This window comes from Pinus tabuliformis, chromosome 2_2, assembly GCF_031772625.1.
Source record: "Pinus tabuliformis cultivar Carrire ecotype Pingquan chromosome 2_2, CPIR1, whole genome shotgun sequence".
NCBI lineage: Eukaryota > Viridiplantae > Streptophyta > Pinopsida > Pinales > Pinaceae > Pinus > Pinus tabuliformis.
The window spans coordinates 451,406,852-451,424,814 of NC_142300.1; positions in this window are offsets into that span (position 1 = coordinate 451,406,852).

The following is a 17,963-nucleotide window of genomic DNA, read 5'->3' on the forward strand; positions in this document are numbered from 1 at the left end:
TCGACCCATTTGGTGGAGGTGCTCCTGAAGTCAGATCAGACGAATGCTTGACTTGACAGTGCAACAGTACCCCTTTGGGTGAGGAGAGGATGTCCCTGTCTTCTTTCATGACCGTATATACCTACTTCTATTGCGTGGAGGAACCCTTCCCAGGGTCCATGGATGCCGCTATGATCTTCCCCTTACTTTGAGAGGGAACCAGACAAAATAAATTTCCTAGTCTGAGAGATGATCGTAGTGCCTTTCTTAGCAAAGATCAAAGAAGTGGCGGTAGGTGGGGCTACCACTATTATCCTGTCTAATGTATTACACAAAGAAATAATAATAACGCGAGGCCTTGACTCATATACAGCTTGTCACTTCCACAAGTATGGTTGGCCTAATAATACATCACAAACATCAAGCGGTGCAACATCACACAATACCTCATCTGTGAAGGGCTTGATGTTGTAGGGAATACAACACTACTGGCGGACTCAGAGATCTCGTCCTTGGTGAATCCACCCGATGTTGTACGGTTGTGGGTGTGGTATGGTTGGTAGTCCTAGCCGCTTCACGACCTTTGCTGAAATGAGGTTCTTTTGGCTCCCACTGTCAACAATGAATTGCAGTGGAGAACCCTTCACCCATATCTATGAGTGGAAAAGATGCTCCCCTCCTTTGGATCTTTAAGCTCATTCTTCTGGATCTTGGCGGTGGCAACAGTGGCGCTAGGCTCTTCATCAATGATTTTATTACCTTTGTCATTCCCCTTGTCGGGTTTTGACTTAGGGGCAGAACATGCATCTGATTCTAAAGCCTTCAACTTAGCGACCAACGATTGCTTGGTCCGACACTCACTTGTGTTATGAGTGGGACTCTTATGGAACTCACATCACTTTCTTGTGTCCTTCTTTGACTTTATGGTCTTGTTCTTTTCTTGCAGCTTCGACGGGTTGTCTTGGATCACCCCGCGTTGGCTTTGTCCTTTGTTCTTTAGATTCACAGATCCAAAGTCTTGCTTCTTTTGTTTAAACTTCTGCTCAATCTTGACAGTGTATCGGTACACCCTGTTGAGCGAGAAGATGTTCAGGAACTCCATCTCGTCCTAGATGTATCTATGTAGGTAGTTGTGGCATTTGAGTACCAAATACAACTCATAATCCTTGATATTCAACTTTGTGTGAAGGGTATGAAAAATATTTGTGAACTCCAGCACATCTTGGTCCCTTTCCTACCACAGTGTGTTCCACTTTATGCATTTATCCTCATAGATTTTGACAAGGTAGTACTATTCCTTGATGGCATCCCAGAATGAATTCCAAATGGGTGCGGCTCAAAATAGTGAGCCTGTAATTTCATCCTTCTACTTGTAGTAGGTTTCCCACCAGTCCTTGACGTGGGGGGCTGCTTTGAGAAGTAAAAAAGTGATCTTTTCCTAGTTGGAGAAATCATGAGTAGAAAAATAACCTTCTAGCATATTTAACCATTTATCTATGACATATGCATCTATCTAACCCTTGAATATGGGCATTTCAAAGTTAACTTGTACCTTAAAGGGTGTGGCGTTTCCAGCATAGTTGTTAGAAGCAGATGCATCGCCCCTGGGTAGTCGCTGAAGGATCTGGGAAAAGTTTTCCATCACCGCGTTCCTTTGTCGCTCGAGCGCTTCTTCGAGCAACATTTTGATAGGATCTTCTACCCCCTCGTCTTTCTTTTCATCTGCCATGGGAGGCCGTCGGGATTTGTGAGGCTGGTCTTGCAAGGGTTTGACCAGTTCAAGCCCTAACTACTTATATCCTGACCTCGTTGGGGACATGCAAAGAAAAACAGAGAAAGACCAGACCGCTCTGATACCACTGATCTAGATTTAAAGAGGAACACAACAAATTACATAGATAACCATAAATACAGAGATTCACAGAAATAATACTTCATTTCATTAATGTAAAACACTGAAATATGCTTACAAACTGAAATAGAAAGAAACTAGCCAGAGCAATGGTAGCTTATCTCTGAGGGGAGATGTGGCGGCTACATGCCTCTGAACTATCTTACAATGAGGTTTGAAGGCCTATTTATTGTTGATAAATAATGGAAAACCCTAAACATCAAAAAACCTAACCCTAGGCGATGAAGTGCCAAACTATGGGCCCCATTTTGGCTAAATCGGTACATCAACTTCCTGGGGACGTAACTTTGGCATACGATCTTCGTTTGACGCGTAAAATACCTTGTTAGAAATATATATCCGAGGAATACAAGTTTGGGATGAGAAACATTGGTCCATGGGCCCATGTTGCTCCCAGTTTTCCCCAAAAACATTGTTTAGGGCCTCAAAACGGCTTCGGAAGTTCAGGACCCGAAAAACTGCTAAAAATAGTAAATTGTGCTACAATTAAGGAAACTGAAAAAAAATGAAAGAGATAGTTGTGGAGGTCCAAGTGGGATAGGCGGGTGGCCACCAACATCCACCTTGATTAGCTTAAGCCCAAGAATTGTACAATTCATAGTTGGGCCATCTAGGTACTATGCATTGCATAGTTTAAGAGGCCAATCTTAGAGCTTGAGCCTTGGACTTGTGCAATGCCCAGTTAGACAAGGCAAACATTGACCAAGGGAAATAATAAGATCTAAGTTATGGTGCAAGTTGAAGTGAATACCTGACTAATTATGGATATATCAGTGCAAAACAAGTGTGGAAGATCAACATGCAAGAGGAAAAACAAACATGCATGGAGAGTCGCCAAAATGGCGACCACTAATGGGAAAAAATAATAAAACTAATGCGACACCTGCAAAAAGTGAACAACGGACCAAAACAAAACTTGTACAAGCTAATATATATTAGCATTCCAACAACCAAGAAAAGAAACAAGTAAACCAATGCTCAGAGAAACCAAATGAAAAAAAGCGATGGAAAAAGTGACAAAAGATGACAAAAGAAAAATTCACCCGGAAAAGCACCACAAACCCTAATGAAGGCTCCTTTATATCCTTGGTAATGCTATATCTCCAAAATCAAATGTGAAAATTATCTCTAGGGGCATCCATTATATATATCTAGAAATATTAGGGTTTATGACGACCATTCTTAAAATCAAGGAAAAAGTGACACTTGGCGGAAAGTTCCAAAAAGAATAAGTGTGCCACCTTCGGGAAACTAATTAGTGAGTCCCTATTTTCTAGGGATGTGTTGATGGTGCTGGACCCACCAACATTCAAGGGATCTCCCCAATAAGAAGTCCCAACTAGACCTCAAACCGTTTGGAGTAGGAGTCCTAACAGTGGGTGGTAGTGTAATGCCTTTACCACGGTAGCGCGCAGAGGTAAGTAAGATAACTTTGGGTGGGAGCAAGTGTATGACCTAATGGAGAGTCAAGTATGATGAATGGAGGCTCTGACACATAGAGGGGAAAATGAGGTGCGCCCCTTAGAAGCCTGTAATAGTACGCAGCTTGAAAGGAACACACGAGCGAAATGACATCACAAGTTGAAATATGGAATAGTCCACAAATTAAAGTGACAGGTTAATCCAACAACACGCATTCAATAGTATTCATACAATTGCATACAAAGTAGTTCATAAGAAAATGCATAAGTTAAACAACATACATTGCTAAAGCAACCAGAATAGTCCAACTAAAATAACAACATATGCATGAAAGCGTGATGGCTCTAATATTATTATTAAAAGTGAATGTTCCATCCATACATACACCATTGATGACCACCAGCCTTAACAGTGGAACATTTAATTCAAAAACACCTTCTCCTCTAAAGAATTATACTCGCTCTACACCGTGGAGAATCCAAGGCTCATCACAATACTCCCAAGCCTTTTCTAAGCCTAAGCCTAGACAAAAGGTTGCCTCCGAAAAGCCTGTTCTATGAGTTATGAGGTTATATTTATAGAAAAGGGTGGTTTGACCCTTAAAGTTCCCCTTTGTGACTCTTTGACCATCCTCATGACTCTTCAACTTCTTTAAAAGTAACTCATTACATAACATGATGACCTTTCACATTCCACTAATAACACTTGGAATTTCACTTACAACATATTTACAAATAATATTACATTTTCCACATGTACCCATGTGAGACAAAATAGGCTAGACTCAAACTAACAAGACAAAACACTATGATTCCAAATTTTGGGGAAAAACCAACTTGGAAACCTCCACTTGGTTCTTCTTAGTCACATATTGGTGCCAAGCTTGGTACTGCATGATAGTGTCCCAAAACTGTTTGATGGTGTATATGGGTTTCTGATAAAGAGAAACTAATTTGTTTTGATTTGGGACGAGGGGTATATAAATGCACATTTAATATAGACTGTCAGAGTTTTAGTTTCATCTCTTGTGTTACTTCGCTACCAACAGTCTTGGACAGTATCCCGACAGAGTCACTTCAGGAACACAAGCATTGCTCTGCTTCGAGTGAGCTTGGACACTACCCCAACGACTTGCTTCACCTCTCTACACGGGAATCCTTTCTCTTTTTTCTCCCTTTGTTTTATTTTTTCATTTTTTCATTTTTCAAAGAACTGTGCATAGGAACTTATTTATTTCATAAGGCTGAAGAGGGATCCTAACTTATTGAGAATAGAATAGGTTTTCCCTTCAAAGAATTATATTTATATATACCTCTGACATACTTGTTAAGGTTTTCCCCCTCTCCTTACTCTACTTGACTGAGATGAAAGGGGTTAACCAAATATAGAAAACCAATTAGATTAGGAGGTACTAGTTAAGAGTGCAAGCATCGTGATTCCACCATGACTCTCTCTGAATGGAAGATATTTCCCAGTAGGGTATCATCGACTAGAAGAAATGTAGGATTCACATAAAGAGAAGGAATACATAGATAACCAAGTGTTGATAATTGTACAAGCTCCTCTTGGATTTCACCCTACTTGTCTAAGAAGCTAAACATGTTTTCATTCAGACACTAACCTATGGGTGCAAAGGCAAACTTAGCAAAGGAAAGAAGTAAGAAAAAGAGAAAAAAGGTGAGAAAATCAAGAAACAAATAAGAAAGAAAACACTACTCCTACTTCCAAGCTAAGAAGAGCATAGGCCAACCCACGTGAAGTGATACTTCCAATGTATCCATTGGTGCATTGGTTGGTCCATGTAGGTGAGAGCATCATTGACAGCAAAGATATGCAAAAAAACCAAGCAAGAAATATACACCAATATAAAGCAGATAGTTCGAAGCTTGAATGCATCCACAAAAAAGTAAATCTTGAAAGCACATGAAAGACACTATGTGGATGTATGATGGTGTCTTGTCACATTGCATATGGAAGACAAGAACATACACAACTTCGAACTTGAAATATGAGCAAACATAAAGAAAGAATAAAACTTATGTTTCACAATAATTCTTGTTACGTATGACTGCTCCAATGCATGAGCCATAGGATCATGTGATTCTAGTGGAGGATGCCAAAATTGTGAAATAGATTGATTTCTAGTGTAAAAAATAGAGTGATGAGGAGCCTAGACAGATTCAATAGATTTCTAATAATAAGTGGAATTAACCTCAAGACTACAAGAACCTAACTTAACCATCAGCTCCAGCTGAGGTGACTCGATAGCTTGAGGAGTTTCAAATTCATCCTAAGATGGATCATCAAAGACCGGTGGCTTAGAAAGATCAACATTAGACAAATCATAATCATGATCAGGTGAGTGAATGAAGAGAACATGATAGCCATGATCAAAAATTTCAAGATGAACAACGACATCCTCATGATCTGAGGAATCATAAAGATGGGATGATGAAAAACGATAAATTTCATCCTCTGTGTTTTTAGAACGGTAAGATCAAAGATTGGGAGGATTCGGGAAGAGATATTTGTCCTCTCTGCTATTGAATGAAGAACTGATATCCCACATGTTCTGCGAATGATTAGAAATAGAAAAAGTTGGAAATGAATTTTCACAAGATGGAACAAAAATGGCATAACCATGGAAATTTTAGGATAAAGTAGACGAGGTGTGGATAGAAGGATGCCATCCTTCACCGCAGATTCTTGTTCAGACTCACACACATACTCATAAAAAACAATGGCGCAGGTTGATTGCTCAACACCAACTCCGTCTAAAACTTGATCCTTGTGAACATCACATGTGGAATCCAGAATGGATGAACACAACACATTGAAATCTGAAGTATCAAAGGAACCATAGGACGAACACTGAGAAGACAAAAGCACATGAAAACCATCGGGATCTCCATCCAAATCAGCACAGAAATCCTAAGTAGGTCAGGTAGGAGGAGATGGTGATAGATCAATAGGTGGATTCTCAACTTCTCCCACCTCGACCTCTGGAGCTAGAGATATTTGATGAGAAGGGGATGGGGGGTCACTTGGGACAACAACCTTGTCCATATTAGATTTAGAAGCTCTAACATTGAGTTTTGTTGGGAGAGGTTCGAAAGATTCTAACTCATGTGGATTCTCAGAAATGTGAAACAGATATTGAAATATTTCCTTCAAAAATTTCCAGTCAACTTCATCTTCAGGAAATTCATAACAGTAATGAAGAAAACGATCGTGAAAATGCTCAAGAGATTCGTTAGGCGATTTTCACAACGTTAAATTTTTTTGATTAAGTGCTTTATGGTCATATAGAATGAAAGCATGACATAATTATCTAAACATGCGATTGAAAGAGTGTATAGATTTTGTGGGAAATGTGAGACACCATTTCTTTGTGCGGCCCTCGAACGTGAAAGAAAACGTAGGAAATGTCATCCGAGGGGACATCATGCCTGTCACTTAAGACAACAAAGGTAGTTGTGTGCCTAAACAAGGGAGTTTCGTTATCGCCATTGAACTTATATTTGGACAAGTCATCTATAATGCTTGCTGACACATCGACATCAACAAAGATAGAGAAACATGTCGACGTTGTGATTTACACAGAAGTCATGAAATATGTGTAGAAATTTGAAACAAACTGCAAGGGCTCAACTTGTCATCTAGTCCTCCTTCTAGTGCCATAAATGTTGACGGTGTTGGACCTACCAACATTCAGGGAATCTCCTCGATAAGAAGTCCCAACTAGACATCAAATTGTTTGGATTAGGAGTCCCAACGGCGGGTGGTAGTGTAATGCCTTGACAGCGGTAGCGCCTAGAGGTAAGTAAGATAACTTTGGGTGAGACCAAGTGTATGACCCTACAGAGAGTCAAGTGTGATACTTCGGGGTTTTGACACATAGATGGAAAAGGAACACATGAGTGGAATGACATCACAAGCTAAAATGCAAAATAGCCCACAAATAAAAGTGACGGGTGTTATAGTATCATTCAACACTCCTATAGTTATGATGCTCTAATATGGCCTTAGGCATCCCTTTCCCATTCAAAATTAATCATTTATTAAAAAATAATATTTTCAATTCCATACGCGACTCTTCCCTTACAAAAGCGTGTACACACGCAGGTACCATAATACATAACCCACGTACAAAATTTAAAATATGAAAAAAATAAAATATTTCCTATTTCTTAGGCAGGGTTTATAGGTTTCATCTAAAGTCCACCTATAGGAGCCTGTGGCCTAACTAAATCAACTAATTTCTGGTGGTACTTATACACCTCATGGGAAGGCCTAAATCATGGAAGGAGATAGGATATCAACATTATAGTCCTTTTGTCCCCAAATAAAGTTTGAATTTCCATGTGCCTCCTACACTCCCAGTCATAGGAAACCCTTGTTTCCTTAAAGAGATGTTAATATTCCATTTTACGAAATCCTTTTTCACATGCTTGAGGGGTGATCTTTGAGGCTTAGGTTGGATGGATCCAGAGGAAGGTTTCATTGGTGTCGTGGTCAGATTAGGTTGTATTCTTCCACTCATATTTTCTAATATCAATAAAGGATCTTTTCGTTGTTCCTAAAATGTTATGATCTCATGTTTTTATGATTCATGTCTAATATATCATGATTTGTATGTTGATGCTTGATTATCCACCATGTTTATTATGCATTCACTTTGAACTACTTGCTATGAATATGCTTCTCTAAATTGTGTTGCACTTCTGATCACTTTGGAGGAAGCAGAGGGTTTGGACCCTACGAATAGACATCAAACGTAGGACCTACAGGTACATCTCTCTAACCCAATTTTAGTAGTTTTCATAGTCTTCTTTCTTGGATGTATGGTTCTTGTTGATATTTTGCCTTCGATCTGTTAAGGTTGTCAACCCTCACCTTAGGGAGGTTTTTCCCGCCAACGGAACTGGTGACTTCGTTGGGGAATAAAAGTCTCGTATTTCCTAGAAGGGTTTTTTTGTCCTTGATGTGGACTTTTCTATCTTGTTTCTTGATTTTTTAGCATTATTGACTCATTTTCAATTTGGGCAATCATTCTGATCTTCTAGATCAGGCATGTACTTTTTATTTTTCCCTAGTTTTCTGCATATACGTGCTTTTTATTGTATTCAATCGCGTACACATGTGGTTTCTTCCAAAGAAACCCACGTATACACTTGTTTCTTCATAAAGAGTTGTGTGTACATGCGACTCTTCTTATACAAAGTCGCGTATATTTTCGAAAAAAATGATTTTTTTCAATTTTTTTCCTTCATTTGGAGAGTAGCCTAGTTTTCCCACGCTTTTGAGAGTCGTTTGCAGTCTGGAATGATCTTGTTGCTTACTGGTGTCAGTTTCCTTATCTCTTTTTGCAAAAAGATTTTGTCAACATAAGGTTTGATTTTTTTTTTAAATTTTCATTCTTAGGTTGGATTTGAGAGCTTTTGGCAAAGTGTCTGACTATTCTATGCCTCTAGAATAGTGAGTTGATTCTCAACTTGCCTTATAATCCAATATTTTCATTGCTTCATTTTTCATTCTTGAGGTTGGCCTATTGATTTAATTTTTGGATTATTTGAGAAAGGTCTTTGCAATTTTGCTTCAGTGAAATATTTTGGCCCTCTCAAACCTTTTGTTTGCTGAATATTTTATGTGCCCTTTAGATCAGGTGGTTTAAGATTTTTTGATCTCTTACTGACATTGGTTTTATCATTTTGGTGATTGCTTATGGCTAGTGAACTTTGGTGTATTTTCGCTTGATTTTGATTTTGAGGTTATTGATTGCTTTGCCTTCTTGAAACTTTTATTCAAAGTCGTTAACAAAAAATTTATTTCTGCCTTTTATTTCTTTTATTTTTTGGTTTTTTGATCATATTGTTTATTAATAAGTGTGTGAATCTTTGTTTGAGGTTGGAATCTGCTTCGATTGACAAAAAAAAATCTTGGGTATTTGTTTCTCCTTGCTTTGTTAAATTTTGACATTAGGATATTAAAAGAGCACATTTGTTTGATTAGAGCATTCCACAGAATATTGTATTTAGGCATTCTGGTATGCATTAAGGTTGTTTGCATTTTAGGCATTTTTTAGTCTCTTTCAATAAATGATGAATGTGTGAGTGTGTTTAAAAGGAAAAAGAGATTTTTTTCTTTCATATATTTCTTGTAGAACCTTGTAGAGATCACTTTTCATCGAAGAAAAATAAATTTCATTTGCATGTGTCTTAGTTTTCTATTGGTTTCATTTTTTGTCAGAACGTCATAAGTTTCACTTCCACTACCTGTGACCTAAAAAACAACCAACAAAATCAAGCACTTAATATAAAATGAACTAGATTTTTCTTCTTTTCATAGATACATCAATTAGTCTAGGGAATTTAGGGCCTTCTAATAGGTGTGTGGAGAGTAAACTCTCCAATGCCACTCTAAACTAAAACAAAGAAGTTGATTAAAGAGTGCAAATCTAGTCTCGTTAAGCTCTCTGGGAAATATTTTCTAACACTTGAGTTAAGCATGAGGATGAGTGAAGACATGGAAAGAGAGATAACCCCTCTCCTACTTGTTCAATCCTACACCAGTGACTATTCCACCCAAATTTTGATTACGAACTGGTGACCATAGTTGCATATCCTAGGGATCACATAGGTTACTACGGGGGGAATACTCATGGTACCTGAGACACACGTTATATCACTTTCATAGTACTTCTAGAGGGTGCCCTTGAAAAGCTAGAGTACTTGTGCTGGAAAAGGCCATTGTCTAGAGGTGACTGTAACTATTTCTGATACCTTTGTTTGTAGCCTTAGGCTGTAATTATCCCAAACTATCTTTGGAAGGTCCTTATCTTCACTTTCTCATATTTTGGTGTCTGGTCCTAATCACCTAGAGTGGAAATACCTAGAAGAAGCATGTTTGGTTACATCTTTAGGGACTTTAGTGTGAGCACTCTTTGCTCCGAGATTGCCATAATTTTTTATTTTTTGATTCTTTAAAAATTTCTCTTAATATTTAAAAGTGGTTGATTGACAGGTTTGTCAGTCTAGGAGGTTTCGATGGCTTTCACTTGCAAGTTCCAAGCCTTCATCTAAAATACATAGGAGTAGTTCTGCTATTGATTTTCAAACAGTAGCAGCTGACACCTTGGAGATTAATCCAGCTTTAGGGGCTCTTATTTCACAGGGTGACCCTGATGCAGTTCATAATTTGAATGGAAATCCATTGATTCTTGCTAGGGTGCTTTTCTAATTGGAAGACAAGATTGATATTGAAGACATCCCTAAGTCCCCCATGACTCCTTCGACCCCCCTTCCTTCTCATCTTCCATATGTTGTATCATATGTGGGTACTCCGACTCATAAGCCAGCAAGCCTTGTTCACTCTCCTCCTTTTTTTCCAGGTGGCCAATGTTAGTCACGCAAGTATGGCTACTAGTACTTCTGGTATGCAGACTCCTCATTCAGTTGCAGGAGGGGGTACTATTTCTATTTCTACTGTTACACGTAGTATTTATATTGTTACACCTAGTACCTATTTCAACATATTTTCATGGTTTTTCTTTTGGAAGTGGTCATATCCCTCCTTCCAATCCATCTTTGAACTTAGGATAGGTTCAGAATGTTAATCCTTTCCAAGGAGGTCAAGGATGGCTAAATCCTTTCGTTAGTGGTTTAGGGGCTGGGAATTTATCCCATTTATTTGGTCAACAGAGTAGTATTCCCTTCCCTTCCTTCAGGACCATACAAGTCTTTCCTCCCCTGGCTAGTGCATGGAATACTTATCAGGGTTTATCCCCTTCTTTCAATGTTTTGTTAGGAGGAAGCTATCCTATGTATGGTAACCCTATGGAAGTGGGTGGATACGCTATGAATACTTCTGGGCCATAAGGATTTCCTCATGGTTCAGCTCCTTCTATAGGTAACCCATGGCAACTTGGTGCCTCTCCAAATCCAGGATACTCTTTTCCTAATGTGGGAAATTCTTCTCTTGGTCGGTGGAATTCTCTTGCTCCTCTGCGCTTACCATTCCTAGCAACTTTAACCTTGCTAGATCTTTTGAAACTGGAAATTGTTCTGATCTGATATAATCTGGATTGGCCTAGGCTCCCACCAAACTTCCATTTTATATTCCTAAATTTGAAGCAAAGTTTGGGGAGGATCTGGCTGATCATATAACCACGTTCCATTTATGGTGCTCATCAAATTCCTTGATCGATTACGTTGACATTATTCCAATCCACCCTAACTGGAAACACCGCAAAATGGTGTATTGTGCTTAGAGGGGGTACCTTTCCTATGTTTGGTGAACTAGCTACTATGTTTTTAAACCATTTTAAGTTGCTTATCCAATATGATGCCAAAATTGAACTTCTAGCCAGTTTTGAATAGGACAAAGTAACTCATATTTCTGACCACATCCAAGAGTTTCATAGAAGGAAGAAACTCATTAAGGCCTATATCCCTGATGAGTTCCTTCTCGAATGGTTTTTGAAATATTTGTAGCCACAAATTTCTAAGGACGAGTCACTCTCTAGAGTGTTCACTGAAGAACAAGCTATCGTTAGAGCCTGACAGTTAGAACTCATATATTCTCAGTATGGAGTCCTTTATAATATTTTTCTTGATGCTCTTTGATCGCAGATCGATTTAGCCAAACCTAAGCCAGAATCCCATGCTGGCGGAATTGTATGGTAAATCAATAGTAGTGTGGCTAACCTATTGAGTCAATTGTACCAGTTGTCTTTACAATATTCTTCTCCAGCGTAGGTTTCATCGTCAATACATATGCCTTCCCAATCTTTAGCATTTAATGTTTTCCAATCTTCGAACCCAAAGGATACCAACAATTCGATGGGAAGAAGAATGGTGGTGGTAAGAAGAAAGATAAGGTTGGGAAAGGGAATGCGAACAAGTCTAGTAATGATACTCAGGAGGGAAAGAAGGAAACAAAAATGAAAGTAAATTTCCCATGCAAGTTATGCAATGGGGATCATCTTACCCATCTTTTCCCTAAGATTCAATATGCTCAGCGCTTGTTAGCTCAGCAGGGTACTTCAAGTTCCTAGGCTGTGTTGACTAACCCTTTTCCCCTAGGGAAAAAAATGTTTTCTAGTGCTAATGTTAATACTAGGACCCCCATAGGGGGAAACCATGAAGGGAAATCCACATCAAATGTCTATATGGTGAGGTCTCATGTTAATGTTGCTACAAGATCACATGATTATGGTGATATGGAACCTTCTAAGGTTAAGACTGCTTTTGATATTGCAGAGACACTCCATATCAAGAGGCCCATAGCTGAGCCTATACATCAGATGACGAAAGGCTCTACAAAACGTTCAACTATTAATCCCAACACTAGGGCTGCTCAGAACTACTCTATTTTCAAAGATCTGGCTCAGAGACCCTGTGCGATGTCAGTGTTGGAGGTACTCCAATCATGTCTTGCACAAAGGAGTGCATTGCTCATTGTGATTGGAGAAGTGGATTCAAAAAAATTCTCTTGGTATAACATTTTATATGTCAAGTGCTAAGAAGAGACTCCCTCATCACATGGATTTCTAGATTAAATCTACATATTAGAAAATGAATATCTTTCAAACTGTAGTTGATGAAGGGGATTCCACATGTGTCATGTCAATGTCATGTTGGAAGGTTATTGGGTCTCTGGAATTTGTTCCTTCCCCTACTCTCCTTACCGCATTCGATGGCCATTCTCATAGGCCTCATGGAATTCTTCTAGCCTTTCCCATCCATGTTGGGTGCAAGGTTGTTAATGTCGAGGTAGAAATAGTTGATGCCAACCTGGATTATAATCTTTTGTTAGGTCAGAATTGGGTATATGCAATGGATGTTATTATTTCAATGTTGTTTCGCATCCTAGTGTCCCCCATGAAGGGATAATTGTTACAATTGATTAAATGGCTTATTCTCCTATTGATCCCAATGCATCTTTTGATCCTACCTTCCCCTTGGTTAATAATACAAAGAAACTTGTGGAGAATCTAGGAGTTGGAATATATACCTCATTGATGGGTACTTTTGATCTTCCTTCTCCTATTTCTCATGTTAATGTCATTTCATGCTCCATGGTCACTCCTCAAAGAATTTCTTTCAATATGCATTATTTTTCCAATCATTGGCCCTTACCCCCCTCTACTGCCACACTAGAAGTGGGGCAAGTAGGTGGAATGGCACACCCTATATCTGTAGCCAAAATCGTGTACCAATCTATAGTGAATTATGAAAATTCAGATCCCATTCCTCTTCCATCAAAGGATTTGGATGGTGATGTGGCTCGGGTCTAAACTCTCGAATCTACTTCAGCTATGGATTGCCTTGACATAGTCTTACCATATGAAGAGGAAATCCTATATGTAATGACTAGTGTAGAAGGACCATGGGATGATTTGCATCCTTGGTCATATTTTCTCCTTGACTTCTACCAAGTAGCGTCAAATTTGTCCAATCCTTCTTCATCCGGAAGTGTTTATAAAATTCTAAACCCTTTGGCCCCAACGCATATTTTTTCCAAAGCTAATATGTCTAATATTTCGGAAACCATTCCGGTGAACATCTGCAGGAATCCCAATATTATTGAAAATAGTTTCATCAGATCTGCATGTTCCCCTGAAGAAATCAAGATTTATACTGACCTTTTTAAGGAATTTCGAGATGTGTTTCCTTGGTCTTATGAAGAAATTCCTGGAACTGATTCATCGATAGTTCAACATGAGATAAAGACATATGAAAACTCTAAGCTTGCACGGAAAACACTTCAACTGGTAAATCCTAGGAAAGCAACAACTATTAAAGATGAGGTTGAAAATCTACTTAAGGCATGTTTCATATACCCCATTTCTTTAACTGAATGGGTCTCCAACCCAGTCCCAGGCAATAAAAAGCAAGGAACAATCCGGGCATGCATTGACTTTAGGGATTTGAATAAGGCTTGTCCTAAAGATAATTTCCCCACTCCCTTTATCAATTAGATCATTGATGAGTGTGCTAGAAATGAGGTGTTCTATTTCATGAATGGATTTTCAGGATATAATAAAATAACTATCCGTCTTGAACATCAACACAAGAAAACATTTATTTTCCCCTGGGTGCATTTGCACACAAAAAGATGCTTTTTTGTTGTCAAAAATGTTCGACCGACTTTTCAGCCGACCATGCCTTATGCTTTCCATGACATGAATCACATAATAGAAGCGTATTTGGATGCCTTAGATACTCATTCTCGAAAGAGGATTGATCATCCACAAAACCTTTGTTTGGTTTTCAGAACGATGTCATTACTATAAAATCCATTTGAATCCTAATAAATGTGTTTTTACTGTCACATCTGATCAGTTATTGGGATACATTATGTCCAATGTAGGGATTCGGGTTGATCCTTTCAAGGTTATGAAAATACTTCAGTTTCCTCCCTCATCAATGGTTCGTCAACTTCAGATTCTCCAAGGTAAAGAAAAATTATTAATGAGATTTATCATAAATTATGTCGAGATTATGAAAGGATTTATGTGATTAATAAAGAAAGGAGTCCCATTTTTTTGGGATGATTTTGCTCAGCGCTCCTTCGATGCTTTGAAAAAGGCATTAACCTCTGCTGCTCTTTTTAGCCCACCCGATTATAGCAGGGATTTCCTCTTATATCTTGTTGCGACATAATCCACCATTGGGATGGTTTTGGCTGGGGAAGACCATGCTCTTTGAGAGCATGTGATTTATTATATGAGCCAAGGCTTAGTCAATCCTGGAATTAGGTATTCTCATATAGATAAATTGGCTTTGGCAACGATTCACGTTGTCGAGTGTCTTCATCACTATATTTTGCTGAGAATGTTTTTTGTGTTGGTTGATGTAAAACCATTTCAATTTGTCCTCAGTAGGCGAGTGATTACGGGAAAATATAATAAATGTATTGTCATATTACAGGAAGTTGATCTCAAATTTATGTCAGCTAACTCCAAAACTTATTTAATATTTGCAGAATTGATTTCAGAGTTGCCTTATGAAGAGTCATTAGATGAACACCTCTTCCTAATCTCTTCACAAGATCCTATGTATGGATACCTCATAGTATATCTCCAAACTTTGAAGTTTCCTCATACTTTTTCAAAGGATGAATGTAGAAAATTGCGTCACCTACCTAGAAATTATATTATTATCAGTGACACTTTATATTGTCGCGGGATTGATTCAATCCTTAGACGTTTTTTAACCTTAGAATAAGTTGAGTCTATTTTTAATGACTTCCACAGTGGAGCTTCTGGAGGTCATCTATCTAGGCTTGTTAAAACCCAAAAAATATTGCGTGCAGGCTATTTTTGGCCCTCGATTTTTAAAGATTGCATGGAACTAGTTAAAAAGTTCCATCCTTGTCAAGTATATACTCGTAAAATGTGAGCTCATCCAGCTCCGCTTTTCCCCACCATCATTGTTGATCCTTTCAAAAAGTGGGGTATTGATTTTATGACTTGTAACCTGGCTTCGGCTAAGGGCCACAAATACATTATCGTAGTGGTGGACTAGTTTACAAAGTGGGCTGAAGTTATGCCTACTTTAAAAAATGATGGTGAGACAACAACTCTTTTTCTGTTTAACCAAATCATTGCATGTTTCGGTATTCCAAGGGAGATTGTCACTGAGCATGGAATTCATTTTCAGAATAAGATGATGTCTGAGTCGAATTTAAATTTGGGATTTTCGCAGGAGCATTTGTCTCCATATTATCCTCAATCTAATGGTTAGGTTTAAGCCATGAACAAATACCTTAGAACTATCTTGCAAAGGACAATCATTAAATCTAGATCCAACTAGCACATCATGTTATATCCTGCACTTTGGTCATACCAGATGTCTTTCAAGATCGCCATGGGTTTTACTCCTTTTCAACTAGTTTATGATTTGGAATCAATATTCCCTATGGAATGTGAGATCCCATCTTTTAAGTTAACAATTTAACTTCTTCTAGACACTTATAGCCTTGAAGAACACCATATTAATTTGGAACATCTTGATGAGAAGCCACAATAAATGAGGTTCATAAAGATAGAATAAAAGCCGAATATGACAAGACTGTGCATCCTAGTGTTTTCTTTGAAGGTGACCTTGTCCTAGTCTATGACCAAGATAATGACACCTTGGGGAAGGAAATTTCAAACCCATGTGGTACAATCCTTTTATCATTAAAAAGGCCTTGAAAAAAGGTGCATATGAGTTGGTTAATATCGATAGAAATGTGTTGTCAGAGCCCATAAATGGGCTCTATCTTAAGAAGTATTATTCCTAGGCTATTGCCTAGCTTTTTCTTTGTTTTGTAAATATTGTACATAGTTGTTTATTTCTGTCTATGGGTCTCATGGTGATGTTGGTATTTTGGTCTACTTTGGCACATGTCAATAGGTGATTTGGTGTATCTAGGATTCGCTGATGGTGCTAGTAGAAATACTCGAAACTTAGCTTCTGCTACTTAGGTAATATATTATTCATTTGGTCACTTGTTAGTTGTAAGAGGCATATGTATTGGTTCTGCATCCAACAATATGGCTGAATATAGTGCTGTCATTAATTTACTATCTGAAGAAATATTTTTTGGTATTGATTTGTTAGTGGTTTACTTGGATTAACAACTGGTGGTGTGTCAATTAAATAGCATATATCGTGTGAGAGATCCTTTATTACATAACCAACTTATTAGAGTGATATTAGTACAAAAATAATTTAATTTTATTACTTTTATTCATATTCCACAATCAGAAGATTTATTTTCTGATTCTATAGCTAATCAAGCGTTAGATTGGCACATTAATCATTCATCACATTAAATAAAAAATACCATAAAATCATTTGTATATATGATCAACCCATCGAGAAATCATTTGTATATAGATAGGAATAATATGTCTAAAATATTACAAAAGGTGGACAAATGTCCTACAAAATCTGCACTTAAGCTCGATCACGTCCATAAAATATTGTTCATCTAAAATATAGGTTTGTGGGCCCTACCCTGGATGAGCATCACGGAAGAAGATGGTCACATTTTTCACCTGTTGGAAGAGTCGCACCCACTCTCATGGTATTCCTACCATCCACCTCTGAAACGACCTCAGGGAGATCCTCTATGGCTACCATGGGAACCTAGCGAGTCAAACTCTCCAAGTTCCTTTCAACTATATGTAGGACTCTCTAGGTCTCAATTGTTTCTCTCTTCGCATCTCTGTCATGATGCCTATGCCTAGGTAGACCCTCAAGTCACACTGGTCCAAAATATTCATCATGATCAAATAATCTTGTAAGGATTTTGTTTCACTAAAAAATATTTTTAACTTCTTAAGATCATATTCAAAGAAAAAAAATCTAATAACATAAAAATAAAAAATAAAAATAAAAATTTACCAATCTTGCCACATGCGCTGCCCATAAGAAGGGCCAGATCTGGGTCCTCTTGGTAGTATATTCCATTGTACGGGTAATCATCTATATCTATGATTTGTTCTTCCCACCAAAGTAAGAGCTCGTCATCGAATTTTTCTTGGGTGACTTCGCCCCCGCCTAGTCGCCTGATCAGGTTTGCCCATGTAACACCCTCCTCCAACATCTACCCAAGCAATCGACCAACCGGGGTAAACATGCAACGAGAGGTCACT